Genomic DNA, 10,451 nt, shown 5'->3' with positions numbered 1-10,451 from the left:
CATTGAATATAACTCAGGAATGGACTCCTCCATCCATTGCATATTGTAGTTCATCACAAAGCTCTTGTAGCTAGGTGGAAGCGACTAGAGGATCTTGGTAATGACCGAGTCATCTGGAAGATTAACTCCCAGCTGAGACAAGCGGTAGTGCAACCCAGACATTTCGAGTATATGCTCGCTGACAGAACTGTTTTCCTCCATCTTACAACTGTAGAACTTGTTGGAGACTTCATATCTCTCGACCCGGGCATGAGCTTGGAAAACCATTTTCAGCTCTTGGAACATCTCATATGCTCTGTGCTGCTCAAAACGCTTTTGGAGCCCCGGTTCTAAGCTGTAAAGCATGCTGCCTTGAACCAAGGAGTAATCATCACTACACGACCGCCAGGCATTCATAACATCTTGAGTTGCTGGGAAAATGGGTGCGTCACCTAGCGGTGCTTCAAGGACATATGCTTTCTTGGCAGCTATGAGAATGATCCTCAAGTTACGGACACAATCCATATAGTTGCTACCATCCTCTCTCAGCTTGGTTTTCTCTAGGAACGCGTTGAAGTTGAGGGCAACATTAGCATGGGCCATATGATCTACAAGACATATTGTAAAGATATTTTAGACTAAGTTCATGATAATTAAGTTCATCTAATCAAATTATTTAATGAACTCCCACTCAGACAGACATCCCTCCAGTCATCTAAGTGATACATGATCCGAATCGACTAGGCCATGTCCGATCATCACGTGAGACAGACTAGTCATCAATGGTGAACATCTCCATGTTGATCGTATCTACTATACGACTCATGTTCGACCTTTCGGTCTCTCGTGTTCCGAGGCCATGTATGTACATGCTAGGCTCATCAAGTCAACCTAAGTGTTTCACTTGTGTAAATCAGGCTTACACCCGTTGTATGCGAATGTTAGAATATATCACACCCGATCATCATGTGGTGCTTCAAAACAATGAACCTTCGCAATGGTGCACAGTTAGGGGGAACACTTTTCTTGAAATGTTAGTGAGGGATCATCTTATTTATGCTACCGTCGTTCTAAGCAAATAAGATGTGAACATGTCAAACATCACATGCAAATCATGAAGTGACATGATATGGCCAATATCATCTTGCGCCTTTGATCTCCATCTTTGAGGCGCAGCATGATCACCTTCATCACCGGCATGACACCATGATCTCCATCATCATGATCTCCATCATCGTGTCTTCATGAAGTTGTCTCGCCAACTATTACTTCTACTACTATGGCTAACGGTTAGCAATAAAGTAAAGTAATTACATGGCGTTTTCGTTGACACGCAGGTCATACAAGAAATTAAGACAACTCCTATGGCTCCTGCCGGTTGTCATACTCATCGACATGCAAGGCGTGATTCCTATTACAAGAACATGATCAATCTCATACATCACATATATCATTCATCACATCCTTTTGGCCATATCACATCACATAGCATACCCTACAAAAACAAGTTAGACGTCCTCTAATTGTTGTTGCATGTTTTACATGGCTGCTAAGGTTTTCTAGCAAGAACGTTTCTTACCTACGCAAAAGCCACAACGGTGATATGCCAATTGCTATTTACCCTTCATAAGGACCCTCTTCATGCATCCGATCCGACTAAACTGGGAGAGACAGACACCCGCTAGCCACCTTATGCATCAAGTGCATGTCAGTCGATGGAACCAGTCTCACATAAGCGTACGTGTAAGGTCGGTCTAGGCCGCTTCATCCCACAATGCCGCCGAATCAAGATAAGACTAGTAATGGTAAGCAAATTGAACAAATCATCACCCACAACTACTTTGTGTTCTACTCGTGCATAGAATCTACGCATAGACCTAGCTCATGATGCCACTGTTGGGGAACGCAGTAATAATTTAAAATTTTCCTACATGTCATCAAGATCAATCTAGGAGATGCTAGCAATGAGAGAGAAGGAGTGCATCTTCATACCCTTGAAGATCGCTAAGCGGAAGCGTTACAAGAATGCGATTGATGGAGTCGTACTCGCGGTGATTCAAATCACGGAAGATCCGATCAAGCACCGAATGGACGGCGCCTCCGCGTTCAACACACGTACAGCTCGGGGACGTATCCTCCTTCTTGATCCAGCAAGGGGAGAGGAGAAGTTGAGGGGGAACTCTGGCAGCACAACGGTGTGGTGGTAGTGGAGCTCGTGGTTCTCCGGCAAAGCTTCGCTAAGCACTACGGAGGAGGATGAGGTGTTGGAGGAGGGAGGGGCTGCGCCAGGGAAGGGGTGTGGCTGCCCTCCCACCCCCCCTCTATTTATAGGGTGAAGGGGAGAGGGGTCAGCCTCCCTATATGCATCTAGAGGGGGGCGGCGGCCAGGGGGGAAGACTTGCCCCCCAAGCAAGGTGGGAGGCGCCCCCTCCCCTTAGGGTTTCCAACCCTAGGCGCCTTGGGCCCTTGGGGGCGCACCAGCCCTCTAGGGGATGGTTCCCTCCCATATTCAGCCCATTAAGTCCCCCGGGGCAGATGGCCCCACCCGATGGACCCCCGGACACCTTTCGGTGGTCCCAGTACAATACTGATAACCCCCGAAACTAATCCGCTGACTGAAACTGGACTTCCCATATATAAATCTTCACCTCCGGACCATTCCGGAACTCCTCGTGACACTCGAGATCTCATCCGGGACTCCGCAAAACCTTTGGTAACCACATACAATTTCCCGTAACAACTCTAGCGTCACCGAACCTTAAGTGTGTAGACCCTATGGGTTCGGGAACCATGTAGACATGACCGAGACATCTCTCCGGCCAATAACCAACAGCGGGATCTAGATACCCATGTTGGTTCCCACATGTTCCACGATCTCATCAGATGAACCATGATGTCGGGGATTCAATCAATCCTGTATACAATTCCCTTTGTCCAACGGTATGTTACTTGCCCGAGATTCGATCATCGGTATCCCCATACCTCGTTCAATATCATTGCCAGCAAGTCTCTTTACTCATTCCGTAACAATGATCCCGTGACCAACTCTTTAGTCACATTGAGCTCGCTATGATGATGCATTACCGAGTGGTCCCAGAGATACCTCTTCATCATACGGAGTGACAAATCCCAGTCTTGATTCGTGCCAACCCAACAGACACTTTCGGAGATACATGTAGTGCACCTTTATAGTCACCTGGTTACGTTGTGATGTTTGATACACCCAAAGCACTCCTACGGTAACCGAGAGTTGCACAATCTCATGGTCTAAGGAAACGATACTTGACATTAGAAAAGCTCTAGCAAACGAACTACACTATCTTGTGCTAGCTTAGGATTGGGTCTTGTCCATCACATCATTCTCCTAATGATGTGATCCCCTTATCAGCGACATCCAATGTCCATGGTTAAGAAACCACAACCATCTATTAATCAACAAGCGACTCAACTGGAGGCTCAGTGGGGACATGTTGTGATCTATGTATTCACACATGTATTACGGTTTCCGATTAATCCAATTATAGCATGAACAATAGACAATTATCATGAACAAGGAAATATAATAATAACCATTTTATTATTACCTCTAGGGCATATTTCCAACATTCGTACCATCCTATAGTTGACTGATGTCTTCTTCATTGTGCAAACAAAGATCTTGCTGTTATTCGTCGCAAGTTTCTTTATCCTAACAATCTTTCTAAGTTTCTTGACTTGACTGATATTCATGGACATCTCATTTCCCCATATTCAAAATGGGATGAACGGTGGGTCTAAGCCTATTACAGCAGGACCTACATGTGCAAGACCAAATTGTAAGAAACCTAAATATTATAATGATTCCTGCAACTGCACAATAATGTGCTATTAGTGAAAGGACCATGCATGTGCAAACCTCGATGGTAAACCATAGTGTCTCCCATTGTTTCCCTGCAACACATATAAGGAAGATCTTGATCAGGTTAACTGAGAGTTGCCATACTATCAGTAGAATATGTATTCAATACAACCAAATTTAATTATTTCTCACATGCATAACAATACAAAATTGTACCCACAACAAATGAAAATCAAATTGCAGAATTGAAACAAACAGTTAACTGGACAGCAGACCGAATGAACCAAAATAGTTAACTGAGCACGACATTGCAGAATAGAACATATACTAGAAGATAAGATAGTTAATGAAACCAAGAATGCTTGAGAACAGTACAAAATGTAGCAATTGTTGGACCAAACTGTTAACTGGACATTACATTCTAGAATATCAGATTGCATATTAACATTACAGATGACAAATCACTAGAAGTCATTGATGGTGGCCTCGAGAAAACAACATGAACTATATTTTAAAGTAGACAACCGTGTGGCGGTGTCGACGGTGGCCTCGAAAGTGAGGTGCTCCTCCAAGATTTGACGGTCGGCACGCATGGCAGCCATAGCGACCTCGTCCGTGCATGCGACCGCGATTTGTTTCTTCGCTGCCAGATGCTACTGAGCTCCACATTATACCATGCGCAAAATGGCTGTGGGCGGCGCTTAATCTGAGGATGGGGCCAGTGATTTCGGCGGAAGGTGTCGTGCTATCAGTCGGGGCATGTGGGATGGGGGAGGAGGAGGATGGTGTGGGTGGGGTTTGGTTTACCTGACCATATCGACGAGGCCGCATAGCAAGAAGAAGGGTTCCGGTGAGGAGGCGGCGCTGCAAGAAGAAGGGTCACCGGCGAAGAGGCGATGCTGCTAGTAAGCAACAACGTAAGTTTGAACTTGGAAAGCAAGGAAGAAGGCTTTTGGTGGGGGGAGATAGATCTTTCCATGGTGGCAGAAATTTTTTCACTCGGTGCCGTGAGAAACTGGCACACGAGTGTGGTTCAAGCGCAGGCGATGGACTGTAGACAACAAAGCTTCCTGCGTAAGCCAGACAAGACGGTGCACCAAGATATCTTATATCGCATCCCACACGATTTTTGCTAGTAATCTATTTGTGGTATACCTGATTTTTTCATTCTGTTTTGAAAGACAAAATAGTGTTACAGAGGGAAAGGATGGTGTTTGAATTGCTAGAACATTTATCTACAGTGAACATGCAACTATATGAGTGTCGTCTTAAAATTTGGAATTATTCCAGGTTCGTTTAGCATTTTTATACATTAATTCAGTTTCTAGGCATTTAATGAGCATAATTCAAATTTGCACTACAAGCACATGCTCCAGTGCACCAAAGTTTGTTGAAAAATCACATGTGTGTCTTTGGGTGAATTTATAGGTCCCATGCAAGAATTGGAATGAAATTCAAACATCTGGGCATGATGGCTCGCCCAAAAACATTGAGAAATTTGGTTTTTAAATTCGTGTAAATCTCAAACTCGCCTGAAAATCATGAAACTTGGCATGGTGTCATTTCATGGCACCAACATACCATGGTAAAAAGATTGGCCGAATTGGGACAAGTTTTGGTATAAGCTTCTTGTAAACTGGAGCTTCTCTCAAGAAGGCGTGTGGTTTCGAGAGGGAACGTGTCACCTTTGTGTGCGAAACGACATACGCTGCCCCCCCTTTGATTTTTTATAGAGCAAACATAGAATTATATGGGTGTCGTGTTAAAATTTGGAATTATTCTAGGTTCGTTTGGCCCCTTTTATGCATTAATTGAGTTTCTGGGCATTTAATGTGAATAATTCAAATTTGAACTACAAGCACATACTCCAGTGCACCAAGGTTGGTTGAAAAATCACATGTGTGTCCTTGGGTGAATTTCTAGGTCCCATGCAAGAAATAGCAATGAAATTCAAACATCTAGGCGTCGTGGCTCGGCCGGTAACATTGAGAAACTTAGTTTTTTAAATTCCTATAAATTCAAAACTTGCCTAAAAATCATGAAACTTGGCATGGTGTCATTTCATGGCACCAACATACCGTGGTAAAAAAATTGGCCAAATTGGGACAAGTTTTGGTATAAGCTTCTTGCAAATCTGAGCTTCGCCCAACAAGACTCGTGGTTTCGAGAGGGAACGTGTCACCTTTGTGTGCGAAACGACATACGCTGCCTCCCGCCCCCTTGATTTTTTATAGAGGCAACATAGAACTATATGAGTACCATGTAAAAATTTGGAATTATTCCGGGTTCATTTGGCCCTTTTATACAATAATTGAGTTTCTGAGCATTTAATGTGCATATTTCAAATTTGACCTACAAGCACATGCTCGAGTGCACCAAAGTTGGTTGAAAAATCACATGTGTGTCTTGGGTGAATTTCTAGGTCCCATGCAAGAAACGGGAATGAAATTCAAACATCTGGGCCTCGTGGCTCGGCCGGAAATATGTAGAAACTTGGTTTTTTAATTCCTGTAAATCCAAAACATGCATGAAAATCATGAAACTTGGTATGGTGTCATGATGTGGCACCAACATGCTATGGTAATTTTTTTGGCTGAATTGGGACAAGCTTTGGTATAAGCTTCTTGTAAAATGGAGCTTCTCTCAAGAAGGTTTGTGGTTCCGAGAGGGAACGTGTCACCTCCATGTGTGAAAAACGACATACACTGCCTTCTCCCACCTAATTTTTTTTACACAAGCAGCTTAGACCAAATAGGAGTTCCGTGCTAAATTTTGGAATTATTCCGGGTTCATTTGGCCTTTTTTATACATTAATTGAATTTCCAGGCATTTAATGCACATAATTCAAATTTGAATGACAAGCACGCTCCAGTGCATCAAAGTTAGTTGAAAATCATTTATGTGTACTTGGGAAAATTTCGAGGTCTCATGCAAGAAATGGGAATGTAATTCAAACATCTATGCGTCTTGGCTCGGCTAGAAACATCGAGAAACTTGGTTTTAAAATTCTCGTAAATCCAAAACTCGCATGGAAATCATGAAAGTTGGAATGGTGTCATGACATGGCACTGCTACCTCTTGAGCATGCGTTGGTTTTCCCTTGAAGAGAAAAGGGTGATGCAGCAAAGTAGCGTAAGTATTTCCCTCAATTTTGAGAACCAAGGTATCAATCCAGTAGGAGACAACGCACAAGTCACCTAGTACCTGCACAAACAATCAAGAACCTTGCAACCAACGCGATAAAGGGGTTGTCAATCCCTTCACGGTCAAGTGAGATCTAATAAAGATAGTAAAGTAAATATTTTTGGTATTTTGTTATATAGATTGGAAAGTAAAGATTGCAAAATAGTAAACAAGATGCGATGTAAATAAAAGAGATACAATATAATAAGAAAGAGACGCAGGGGGCATAGGTTTCACTAGTGGCTTCTCTCAAGATAGCATGTATTACGGTGGGTGAACAAATTATTGCCGAGCAATTGATAGAAAAGCGCATAGTTATGAAGATATCTAAGGCAATGATCATGAATATAGGCATCACGTCCGTGTCAAGTAGATCGAAACGATTCTGCATGTACTACTATTACTCCACACATCAACCGCTATCCAGCATGCATCTAGAGTATTAAGTTCATAAGAACAGAGTAACACATTAAGTAAGATGACATTATGTATAGAGATAAACTCAAGCAATATGATATAAACCCCATCTTTTTATCCTTGATGGAAACAATACAATACGTGTCTTGCTGCCCCTACTTTCACTAGGAAAGGACACCGCAAGACTGAACCCAAAGCTAAGCACTTCTCCCATTGCAAGAAAGATCAATCTAGTAGGCCAAACTAAACCGATAATTCGAAGAGACTTGCAAATATATCAAATCATGCATATAAGAATTCAGAGAAGAACCAAATAATATGCATAGATAATCTTGTTCATAAACCCACAATTCAACGAATCTCGGCAAACACACCGCAAAAGAGTATTACATCGAATAGATCTCCAAGAACATCGAGGATAACTTTGTATTGATAATCAAAGAGAGAGAAGAAGCCATCTAGCTTATAACTATGGACCCGAAGGTCTGTGGTAAACTACTCACGCTTCATCGGAGAGGCAATGGTGTTGATGTAGAAGCCCTCCATGATCGATTCCCCCTCCAGCAGATCGCCGAAAAAGTCCCCAAGATGGGATCTCACGGGTACAGTAGGTTGCGGTGGTGGAAAAGTGGTTTCATGGCTCTCCGCGATGTTTCTAGGGTATAAGAGTATATATAGGAGAAATAAGTACGTCGGTGGAGCTACGAGGGGCCCACGAGGGTGGGGGCGCGCCTACCCCCCTGGGCGCGCCCTCCTACCTCGTGGCCGCCTTGTGGAGTTCCAGACTTCGATTCCAAGTCTTCTGGATTGCTTTCGGTCCAAGAAAGATCATCGCGAAGGTTTCATTTTGTTTGGTATTCCTTTTCTGCGAAACTCTAAAATAGGCAAAAAGAAACAGAAACTGGCACTCGGCCTCCGGTTAATAGGTTAGCCCCAAAAATAATATAAGCCCATTAAACATCCAAAACAGATAATATAATAGCATGGAATAATCAAAAATTATAGATACGTTGGAGACGTATCAAGCATCCCCAAGCTTAATTCCTGCTCGTCCTCGAGTAGGTAAATAATAAAAATAGAATTTTTGATGTGGAATGCTACCTATCATAATTATCAATGTAAATTTCTTTACTGTGGCATTAATGTTCAGATTCGAAAGATTCAAAACAAAATTTTAATATTGACATAAAAATAATAATACTTCAAGCATACTAATAAAGCAATCATGTCTTCTCAAAATAACATGGCCAAAGAAATCTATCCCTACAAAATCATATAGTCTGGCTATGCTCTATCTTCATCACACAAAATATTTAAATCATGCACAACCCCAATGACAAGCCAAGCAATTGTTTCATACTTTTGATGTTCTCAAACTTTTTCAATCTTCACGCAATACATGAGTGTGAGCCATGGACGTAACACTATAGGTGGAATAAAACGGTGGTTGTGGAGAAGACAAAAAGGAGAAGATAGTCTCACATCAACTAGGTGTATCAATGGCTATGGAGATTCCCATCAATAGATATCAATGTGAGTGAGTAGGCATTACCATGCAACGGATGCACTAGAGCTATAAGATTATGAAAGCTCAAAAAGAAACTAAGAGGTGTGCATCCAACTCGCTTGCTCACGAAGACCTAGGGCATTTTGAGGAAGCCCGTCATTGGAATATACAAGCCAAGTCCTATAATGAGATATTCCCACTAATATATGAAAGTGACAATATAGGAGACTCTCTATCATGAAGATCATGGTGCTACTTTGAAGCACGAGTGTGGAAAAAGGATAGTAGCATTGCCCGTTCTCTCTTTTTCTCTCATTTTTTTATTTGGGCCTTTCTCTTTTTTATGGCCTCTTTTTTTATCCCCTTTTTTTATTTTTCATCCGGAGTCTCGTCCCGACTTGTGGAGGAATCATAGTCTCTATCATCCTTTCCTCACATGGAACAATGCTGTAATAATGATGACCATCACACTTTTATTTACTTACAACTCAAGAATTACAACTCGATACTTAGAAAAAATATGACTCTATGTGAATGCCTCTGGCGGTGTACCGAGATGTGAATGAATCAAGAGTGACATGTATGAAAGAATTACGAAGGTGGCTTTGCCACAAATACGATGTCAACTACATGATCATGCAAAGCAATATGACAATGATGAAGTGTGTCATAATAAATGGAACGGTGGAAAGTTGCATGGAAATATATCTTGGAACGGCTATGGAAATGCCATAATAGGTAGGTATGGTGGCTGTTTTGAGGAAGGTAAATGGTGGGTTTATGGTACCGGTGAAAGTTGCGCGGTACTAGAGAGGCTAGCAATGGTGGAAGGGTGAGAGTGCGTATAATCCATGGACTCAACATTAGTCATAAAGAACTCACATACTTATTGAAAAAATCTATTAGTTATTGAAACGAAGTACTACGCACATGCTCCTAGGGGGATAGATTGGTAGGAAAAGACCATCGCTCTTCCCCGACCGCCACTCATAAGGAAGACAATCAAAAAATAAATCATGCTCCGACTTCATCACATAACGGTTCGCCATACGTGCATGCTACGGGAATCACAAACTTTAACACAAGTATCTCTCAAATTCACAACTACTCAACTAGCATGACTCTAATATCACCATCTTCATATCTCAAAACAATCATAAGGAATCAAACTTCTCGTAGTATTCAATGCACTTTATATGAAAGTTTTTATTATACCCATCTTGGATGCCCATCATATTAGGACTAATTTTATAGCCAAAGCAAATTACCATGTCGTTCTAAAAGACTCTCAAAATAATATAAGTGAAGCATGAGAGTTCAATAATTTCTATAAAACCACCACTGTGCTCTAAAAAGATATAAGTGAAGCACTAGAGCAAAATTATCTAGCTCAAAAGATATAAGTGAAGCACAGAGAGTACTCTAATAAATTTTGATTCATGCGTGTCTCTCCCAAAAGGTGTGTACAGCAAGTATGATTGTGGTAAACTAAAAAGCAAAGACTCAAATCATACAAGACGCTCCAAA

The sequence above is a fragment of the Triticum aestivum genome, chromosome 4A (genome assembly GCF_018294505.1).
Source record: "Triticum aestivum cultivar Chinese Spring chromosome 4A, IWGSC CS RefSeq v2.1, whole genome shotgun sequence".
Classification (NCBI taxonomy): domain Eukaryota; kingdom Viridiplantae; phylum Streptophyta; class Magnoliopsida; order Poales; family Poaceae; genus Triticum; species Triticum aestivum.
Note: the sequence above shows the minus strand (reverse complement) of the source record.